This window comes from Acinonyx jubatus, chromosome C1 (assembly GCF_027475565.1).
Source record: "Acinonyx jubatus isolate Ajub_Pintada_27869175 chromosome C1, VMU_Ajub_asm_v1.0, whole genome shotgun sequence".
Lineage (NCBI taxonomy): Eukaryota > Metazoa > Chordata > Mammalia > Carnivora > Felidae > Acinonyx > Acinonyx jubatus.
The window spans coordinates 91,656,306-91,665,734 of NC_069381.1; positions in this window are offsets into that span (position 1 = coordinate 91,656,306).

Consider the following 9,429-nt stretch of genomic DNA (forward strand, 5'->3'; position numbering starts at 1 on the left):
GGAAGGGCTCTAGAGGAGAGTGAAAACTTTGTCTTAGACACACAAGCTTGCAGAAGGGCCAGATCCTCCTCTGTAAATCTGACCCTGCTTAAAAGCAGTTAGGTAAGACTAGCTTAGAGGCCAGAGTTGACATAAAAAGCCTCACGGTGCTTCTGTTCCCTAGGATGGGCTCCATGGGAAGGGCAGGAGGCTGTGAAACCACAGGAAAGATGAGACTGTGTTTAATCCCACAGTCCCCAGATTCAGGAGCACAAGTTGGAGCCTTATTAACACCTGCTTCTCTTGCCCAGTCACCCCCAAGTGGGAGACCGACCAGAAGAACAGAAGGGAGGGAGGAAGGATATTTTCTCCTTTCTCTGGTGCTCCCTCTGTTGCCCTAATGGCCAGTTGACCGTTTCCCTGGGGAGGGTGATGGTTAGGCTTTTTATTTGCTGCCTTTCATCTGCAGTGTACAAACACTTCACTTTAATAACACCTTATGTTAGTATAGTGCTTCTCTTCCAGGAGCCTAACAGACTTCCTATACTGATCTCTTTTATCTTTGTGACAGTCCCAGACAAGAGGGTGGGGACATGATTATACGTCTTCCATTGTACAGAAGACAGGGTACCAGGCGAGTAAGGGAGATGAGACAACATGACCAGGTGGGAGCCAGGAGTCCCTACTTCTCAGCAGTGCTCAGTGCCTATTGTGTTTCTTTGGAAGATGAGGGCATGGCTCCGAACTGGCCTGTCATTTAGGAGCCTTTACTTGATCTCCACGCCCTTAGTCCCTAAGCAGCAACTTCCCCAGGCCTACCTGAGCTTGGCACCCAGGAAGGAGTCTGTGTGCTGGTCTTCCACTAGGGACTTGGGACTGATCCTGTTCATCTTGCTACTGGAAACCCTGTCGGACTGGGCCACCCATAAGGATGACCACGGTGACTTTCCTGCCACCAGGTAGGCTCCACCAGCCTGCCTCTACTGTAGCCCATTGCCCTCTGCTCTGGGATAACAAAGCCAGGGCAAGGGGATGAAAGAACAAACTGCTCCCCACCACACACACTTCCCCGTTTGAAAAGCCTACTGGGCTTTAGGGTCAGAAACTTTCAAGTGGCTCTGAACACCCCCAACTAGCCCTAGAGGTCCCTATACTTGCCTCCTCTGCACTCTCCTACCTTCTTCTGCTCTTGGTGCCTGTGACCTTCCTTCCACCAGGAGGCACTGCTTTTCTCCATGCCCTAAAAGTACCCTGGGAGGGCAGTTGCTGGGGCTCTGAGCCTGTAGGGACCTGGCCTGGCTTCTGGCTGCCCTGACCCTGACTCCCTCTCTGCGCTGGCTGACATACGTTCTCACCTGACCAGTTTTCTGGAGCCTTTGGCACCTGGAACCTAGACTGCCTATTGCTTTATGCAGAGAGAGCCTCCTGCTCTATGCTGTTGGCTGCCCAGCTTCCCACACCAGCCTTCTCCTACCTGCCCAATGGCTGGGTAAATGCGGACAGGCCTGGGAGCCTGTGTAGTGAGAAGGAATGAGTCGAGGCCTGGAAAGTAGCCGATGTGTGGCCCAACTCGTCTGTTAGCGGGAAGTCTGTATTCCTTTCTTACTGATGGAGCCGGAGGAGAAAAAACATAGTTGTGAAGGAAAGGATGACCCTGCGGCTGAGGTCCTTCCCTCAGGTCACACAAGAACATGCCAGTAGGTGGGCACACATGGGCAAACACACGCATTTACTGAGTGCTCACTCTGTTCCAGGCACGATTAGGAACAGGGCTTACAGGAAGAATGGGACACAGTCCTTGCTCTCAAAGAACTCCCAGTCATTAGGAAAGGTGTGGCTTGCCTGCTCCAGAGTGAGCTGAAAACCAGACTCCTTCCCTCCCGGGAGCAGTGGGATGGACCTCATGCAAGCCTTGTTTAGGATGGGAAGGCTGGCCTGGACGTGAGCACTTGGGAACTGTCCCAGATAACCTTGACTCCACCCTGGCAGTTGCCTCCGCAACCCACAGCTGATGCCCTCATCCCTGGCATCTTGACCTGCCCCATCTCCAACCTCAGCTACCCAGGTTACCTCAGTTGGCAAACAACCCCACAGGCCTGGTGGAGTGAGTCAGAGCCCTGGGTCCTTCACCAACCCTTGGTTCCCACACCCAGGAATTCAGGGCCCAAAAAGCAGGTCTGGGTGCTTCAGGCAAGAGAGAGGAGGCACCTGGTCTCTCTACCAGGCGACAGGGACAGCTAGAAGCCAGACTTTCAGAACGCAATTCTAAAGAGCCAGGCAAGCCTAGGGACCCAGTGTGAGACTGCTGAGAAGTTCAGTTTATTAGCCACCAAGGAGCCAAACTCTGCAGTGGTGAAGCCACTCCTGGGATCTGACACTTTTCCTTGTCCCGCTTTTCCTTCGCTGAAGCTTTTCCGGGTTACCCTGGGTCCTAAGAACGGCTTCTCTCCACCTCGACCTCCCCCATACCTCCCACAAGGGGCCTGGGGGCAGCCCTGGCTGCACTCCAGGGATGAGTCTGACAGGCAGAACTGGGATGGGCCCTAGAGAAATGTGCTGCATGTCGGAGCCTGTGCCAGAATGAGGGGCCTGCCCCACTCCCCCAGTCACCTCCCAGCATGGGGTTCCCCAAGAGCTCCTCCCAGATACACACAAAAGGGGGGGTGCAACCCCACATCGCCTATGGGTGAGGTTCTGGTGGGGCTGACACCGCTGCCTCTGACGTTGCCCTTTTAAGAGCACCCGGTGGGGGGGGCGGGTGCTGCAGGCAGGTTCTTGTTGCAGAAGCCTGGTGCTGTGTGGCTCCCCACAGACCTGCTGGAAGGAAGACTGGGACGCCAACCCTGCCGGGTCCCAACCTCTGGATCCCAGGGGGTTCCCAGCAGCCACTGATTCTGAGAAAGCCCCCTTTTCTGAGGGGAAGGTCATCTCTTTCACTGCTCTGATTGGTTGGCTGACAAACCCTGCATTTTGGAGAGCAGTCCGGTTCCCTCCACAGGACTTGGACTTCCCTCCCGCCACTTAAACCTGCTGTTAGAAATGGTCTGGGAAATTATTTTCATTGAGGTGTAAATTGCTAATAAGATGGTGCGACCCTTCAGGGAGACTTTTTTTTTTTAAACCCCGAAGAAAGGTAAGAATTAAGCTTCCATTTAGAATAACGTTCATCCTTTTCTCCTTCCATCTTGTCTCAGAGAAAGAGAAATATATATATTGTTTTCTTTCCTTTCCCCCCCCTTGTTTCTCTACTCTTCCTCCAGAACCAGCCCTTGTCTACTTGTTCCCTGGATCCCACCACCATCGGGCATCCCTGAATCCCTGCTCATCAGCTAGCTCTCTCCTGAACCTCCCTCTCCCCTCCAGTCTCTCCCCTCCTCACCCATTCCCCTCAGTACCTACCTGCTTAGTTTTCCCGTCTTAAAAGAGCTTTCCTCCTGCCCTGCCTCTGCTGTCAAATTCAGTCAGATCCCATCTGGCTCCTTTCCCTCAGAGATAAATAAACAGCAGACACTTGTAGGCTCTCCCTACCTCATCAACATTCTGGGCCCTCCTAGTCCCCACCCCCTCAGAAAGAAGGTGGAACGTTCCAGACAGAGGGACCAACAGGAGGGAACAGGAAGAAGGCCTGAACAGCAGGAGAGCAGAGAATGAGGGGATATTGAGTTAAAAGTAGAGGAGCAGGGTAGGATAAGGAGATTGTACCTGCCCCTAGATGCTGGTTCCCTGGATCTCTGTCTTCTCCCTGCCCTTTCTCTGCATGCTGTCCTACTTTACATCCCAAATCTGCCATCTCTCACCACGCATCTCCAGCTCTTCTACCCCCCCCCGCCCCCCCCAACACACATACACATTGACTTGACCAGGATCTCAAAGTCCTAAGCACAAAGTCCAGCTCCCTAGCTGATCCTCTGCCCTCTCCCTCCTCTGGGTATTCAGACACCCAAAACAAACACCTGAGAGTCACCCTGGACCACCTCCTCCTCATCCCCAGTGGCCTGCCTCACACAGTCCCACTGAGTCTCTTGGTCACTCAGATCTGCCCCCTTGGCAGCCTGTTCCCCAGCCACAACACAGGCTCTCCTCCTGGACTGTTGTCCTGCTAGTCTGTACCCCCAGCTCCTCCTTCAGTGGGACTAGTCACGATGTGGGAGGAGGCTTCTGAAGGTACAGCCACCGTCCTGCCCTCCCCAGCCCCAACACTGCAGGTGGCTCTCTCAACTTATCAAGTCAAGCCCAGACTTCTCAGCCAGAGTCCACACTCTTCCAAAGCCTTCCCTAACTCCTCCACCCCACATAGAAATACTAACACAGCTAAACACAGCTCTACCACTACATTTGTCTCTGTCCACATTAGACAGATTAGTCTTGTTCATTTGTGTACCTCTCACACCTAGTTTGGTGCCTGGAGCATAACTAGGGGCAGACAGGGCTCTCTCCTAGGCCTGCTCTGATACACTTAACATTTAAGTTATTGCAGATGTTGCTTTGGGATATGCTGCTCGTAGCTCAGCCCCAGGCTCCGTCTCTTTCCCTGTGTGCTCGGGAGCCAAAAATGATCTCAGCTGGATCTTGGATGGACTATACATCAGCCGTATGGAATGCTAGACCTACTGAGCCACCCTCAGCAAATAGCATGGCACTGCGGGTGGATCCTATCGCTGGGTTAAGGCATCTAGTGCCATCTTTTAATAAGCTTCAAAGAAAGTCTATCTAAGTTGGCTGGGACATCAGGCCTACAGCTCCTGGCTGCACCTGGCATTGGAAATACAGATTTGTGGTTAAAGTAAGTGAGTTCAGGGCTGTCCACAGAGGAGGCCAGAGGCACACCTGGCCTCCCAGATGGTAGCTCCAAGAATGGACAAACACCTGGTCGTTCCTCTATGCCAGCCAGCCAGCCTGCCAGTCTTTCATCCAACTACTCATCTATCCATTCATTTAACCAGTATTTACCAAGTGCCTACTATGTGTTGCCTACTGTGCTTGGTGCTAGTCTTCAACATACACGCATTCTCTCTGCTCCTGGAACTTACTGCTAGTGGCTGAGACAGATGTCAACCAAATAAATTAACAAATAAATGCTGTATGTAATTATAACTTGTGATATGTGCCAAGAAAAAAGGGGCTATTTAAGGCTACCATATTCAACAGCTGGAAGGAAGCCAGGGTGCCCAGAACAGAGTGAAGGGGGTAGAGGCTGGGCCCCTCTGGGCTTTGTGTACCAATATGAGGAAGTTGGCTTTTATTCAAGCACCTCCAAAAAGCCCAGCGCAAGGTTTTCAGGAAGAGAGCAACATGCTCAGATCAGACTTTGCAGTATTACTCTGTGAAAGACAACAATAAGGGGTCTTTTAATCAGATAAATCCAGCATGTGGCATATCCAATAAGAAAATTGGCTTGGACCCTTCAGTCACTTTCACATGGAAGGGAGGGAGGGAGGGAGGGAGGGAGGAAGGGAAGGAAGGAAGGAAGGAAGGAAGGAAGGAAGGAAGGAAGGAAGGAAACTAAAATTATATACAACCAAATGTTATATATAAACCTCTGGTTTGAAAGTAGCAGCTATCAAAGACCTCTGAGGGATAGCACGGAATTTGGATTAGACTGGATATTAGATGATACCAGGAATCATCTTTTGTGTTCCGGGTGTGGCAGCCACCCTGTGGGGTGCAGGAGAGAGCTCCAGTGCACAGGGGCGTGCTGGGCTGCGAAGGGTTGAGGCGCCATGCTGTTTGCACTTCACTTTCGTTTCATTCCCTAAAAACTGCGAGAAAAAACATAGTGTCCACAATTAGTGAATCTAATTGGTAGAGAGTATCTGAGGGTGCATTGTCCCACCTCTGGCCCTTTTCCTGAACACTTGCCATTTTCCAAAATAAAACATTGGGAGAGATTTTTTTTTTTTAATCTAAAAAATGTTTATTGATTTAGAAACAATTACTTGGGCTGCTGAGTGGAGACTGGTTTGGAGGGGAAGCAATCACACGAAGACTCCAAGCATCCTCACAACTCTGACGGAAAGCCCCTCAGTGCCAGGCATGGAGTTGGGGGTCCGTCCTCAAGGAGCACCCTCAGCTGGGAAGAAAAGTGCAGGGAAGCGGACTGGGCACACAAGGCAAGTGTGGACCAGAGACACTCAGGTCTTGGCCTGCCCCAACTTTTGGTTCCTGGTCCCTTCCATCCTACCCCACCCCATAGTCCCAGAACAGCAATGTCTGAAGTTCCACATGGCCAGCCTCTCCCCTCCCATTTCTGTGCTCTTTATACAGCAACACCGAGCCCAGAAACAGGATCTTGCCCTCGGAGAATCAGGATCCCTGCACCTCTCTCTCCTGCCTGAGAAACTGCCCTGCCCACCCAGCAAAGGTCACCGTGACCCTTCCCTTTTGCAGCCTCTCTCCACACCCCTCCTTTCAAGCAGGCCATTGGTCCTAGAACTTCAGCCCACAAGCATCTGCCCTGACAGGGGTCACCTGGTTCTTCCCAAATGTGGCCTTGTCTGCCCCTACTGTGCTGGGCCACAACATACCCACCCCAACCTTGGCTTCAGCCAAGGTGACACATCTCATTCATTCATAAGTATAATGCTTAAAAGCATGAACTTTGGAAGCAGATTGCCTGGGTTCCAATCCCAGGTCTGCCATTTACAAGCTGTGTAACCTTGGAGAAGACCCTTAACCTGCAGGTTAAATGGATTTGCTTATGAATTCCTCTTGCCAGGAATGCTGTTTCTGATTTGAGATGCAACCTAAGTCCTACCAGGGCTTTCTGGAGGATTTACTCGACCCTCAGTGCTCTCTCCTCTGAATTCTTTTAGTCCTTTCTGTCTCGGTTGCTCCTGGAGCACTTCACCCATGTTGTCATGTTCAGCTGAGAGCCAGGGCCAGGCCCTATGCAGAAATGTATTCTCCATATGCCCGGGGAACCCCCAGGAAACAGCCTGGGTGAGGAAGATCCATGAGAGCTGGGGGAGAGCCTGGGGCTATCCCAGCAGGTCACTTTCCCTCCCCAGCCTCCACTGTAAAACTTGGCCAAGAAGAGCAGTAAATTCCCTTTGAACAGACTCCAGGATCTTGCTTCACCCTGGTTTTCTCCCACATAGGAGGGAGGTCTAAAGGTTCCTTATAGCTGGAAAGTTCCATGAAATAGGCAGCCCCCTTCTTCTAGGGGTCAAGGAGGACACCACCAGGGCAAGCCCTAGTCGGAGACACTCTGGTGCACAGAAGACTTGGAAGTTTCCTTTCAGCTTTTGGGAGGTGGATGCTGCTGAGGAGGTGACAGTGGATGGAGAGGCAGCTCTGTCTTGTGCCCCTGGGGGCAGGGCAGGGAGAAGGTTAAGGGCTATTTGCCAAATGCACTTGGAGATGAAAGGAGAGGTTCATCACATACCACAACTGTCTACTTTTGGGTAGAAAGGCCACTGACCCGGAAGAGGCTTCCTGTTCCTGTGCCTTCCATGGCAACCCCTGCCTCAGTGCTAGGTTCCAGAACCGGGATCCACACATGACCCAGAGCCAAGGCTGCTGCTCTCTCCCACCCAGAAAGCTTAGTTTAGTACAAAAGGAGAGAGATGAATGGAAAGCTGCAGTTTCCCCACGTGTTGGCTTAGGCCTTCAACAGAAATGAAAGTCTCATTACCCAACCCTGATTCAAAGGATAATTAACAGATGGTATAATTTCTGAGCATTCTCCGTGCCACATGGCTATTAGGTGAAGAGCAAAATGCCCACGCAGCCCCAGATCCTCCCAAACCAGAGTCAAAGCAAGTCCAGAGAGGCAGAGCCCTGCAGAGGCCGCTTAAGCCATCCCTCTGCTTCTGGAGCTGCCTTTGGCCTTGCCCAGAGGAAGAAAGCTCATCTTCAATCCAGGCGAGAGCATTCCCAGGAGCCACATGTCCTCCTCCCACTTCCTTCTCCCCATCCTTTCCACCGCCACCACCAGAAATGTAGCCTAACCCTAATCCCTCTTGCTGTCCCCAAGGCCCATCTCCTTTCCTTTCCCCTGAGGAGAAAGTGATATATCAGCTCACCCTAGGCATCACTGTATGGTCACACTGTGACCCTGGGCCTCAGGTCCCTGAAAGGGGATTCATGTTTCCCTCTACTGTGACCAGAACGAAGCGTTGGAAGGGAGCATCTGGTTCAATGCTTTTCAAACTAGGTTCCTCCAGAGCACAAGCCCCACAAGGTGGCCCAGGGATGTATTGATGGGCAGAGGGGTGGGGATAGGGCAGAGCCCAAACCTGCACTTCATTCCAGGAACACTACTTTTATCTGTTTAATATTTTGGACTTCTACTTCAATTTCATTTGAAAAAGGGATTCTACTGCTAATTTAACTTGTGGAAACCTTATATAGGTACCTTATTCAATCCTCTCATTTTACAAAATGGAAATTGAGGTACAGGAATTTGACCAAGGTCACATAACCAGAGGGTGGTGGGACTGAGACTAAAGCCCTACCCTCCTCCCCAGGCCAGCCCTCATACTGCCTGGCCAGGCCCCTTGCAGCCTCTGCAGTTGGCCCTATTGTCCCTGAATAGGCGTCTCTGGTTGGGAGGTGAGACAGGGAAGCTCCTTCCAGATCACCCTCCACCAGCCCTGCCTGGCTTTTCTTCATGGCCCAGTTTCCATGCCTGGGCCACCTCCAGAGCTCCTGGAATCCTACACACCCCTTTCAAGTGCAAGGTTCAGTCTGTAGGCCTACACTGTGCACCAGGCACGGCTGTTTGTTCATCACAAAGCTGTGGGTGGAAGGAGGGGAACGGCAGCTGGACACTGATGGGGAAGGAGGGAGGGGGGCAAAAGGTCATCTCTCCAGACAGGAGGCCCTATGGGGCAGTGAAATCCACTGGTCTAGGATCTAGGAAGCCTGGGTCCTAACGCTTGGCTCCATCCCCAACCAGCCTTGTGACCCGGTAAAAATTTCAGCCATTCTGGGCCTCAGAAGCTGGTGATATTAGTGTGTTTATACCGACTGGCTTTGGCTTTGGCAGTCCCAGCTTACCGCTCCCTACAAAGTCCAGGGGTGTCCAAGCCCAGCAACTGGACCCCAAGGGGCATCCTAATTAGACCACAACTTGGATGAGGGGTGGGGATGGGGGTCTCAGGACTCTGTGTTCCAGGGAGGTGGGGTGTCACTCTGGAATATGGGGGAGGCTTTATACTGTTGAGCAGGCCCCTTTTAGCTCAGCTTGACCCAGGACCCGAGGGCTCTTATCAGCAGCCGACCATGGTGACTGGTGTGAGGTGGGCCCTTGGTCTCTGAGAGCCCTTCAAAATATTTTTGAAAACCTGTAAGCATACTTAGGGCACAAACACCGTTATTCTCATTCTCTGTCTGGCTTCTGATTGTTAATTCTTCTCTAATTTGTGGTAGGGATCTGGCCCCGGCCCAGGGGCAGGCCTGGGAAGGGATTGGGAATGGAGGTCTGGCCAGCGGGAATCCTAGGACGTC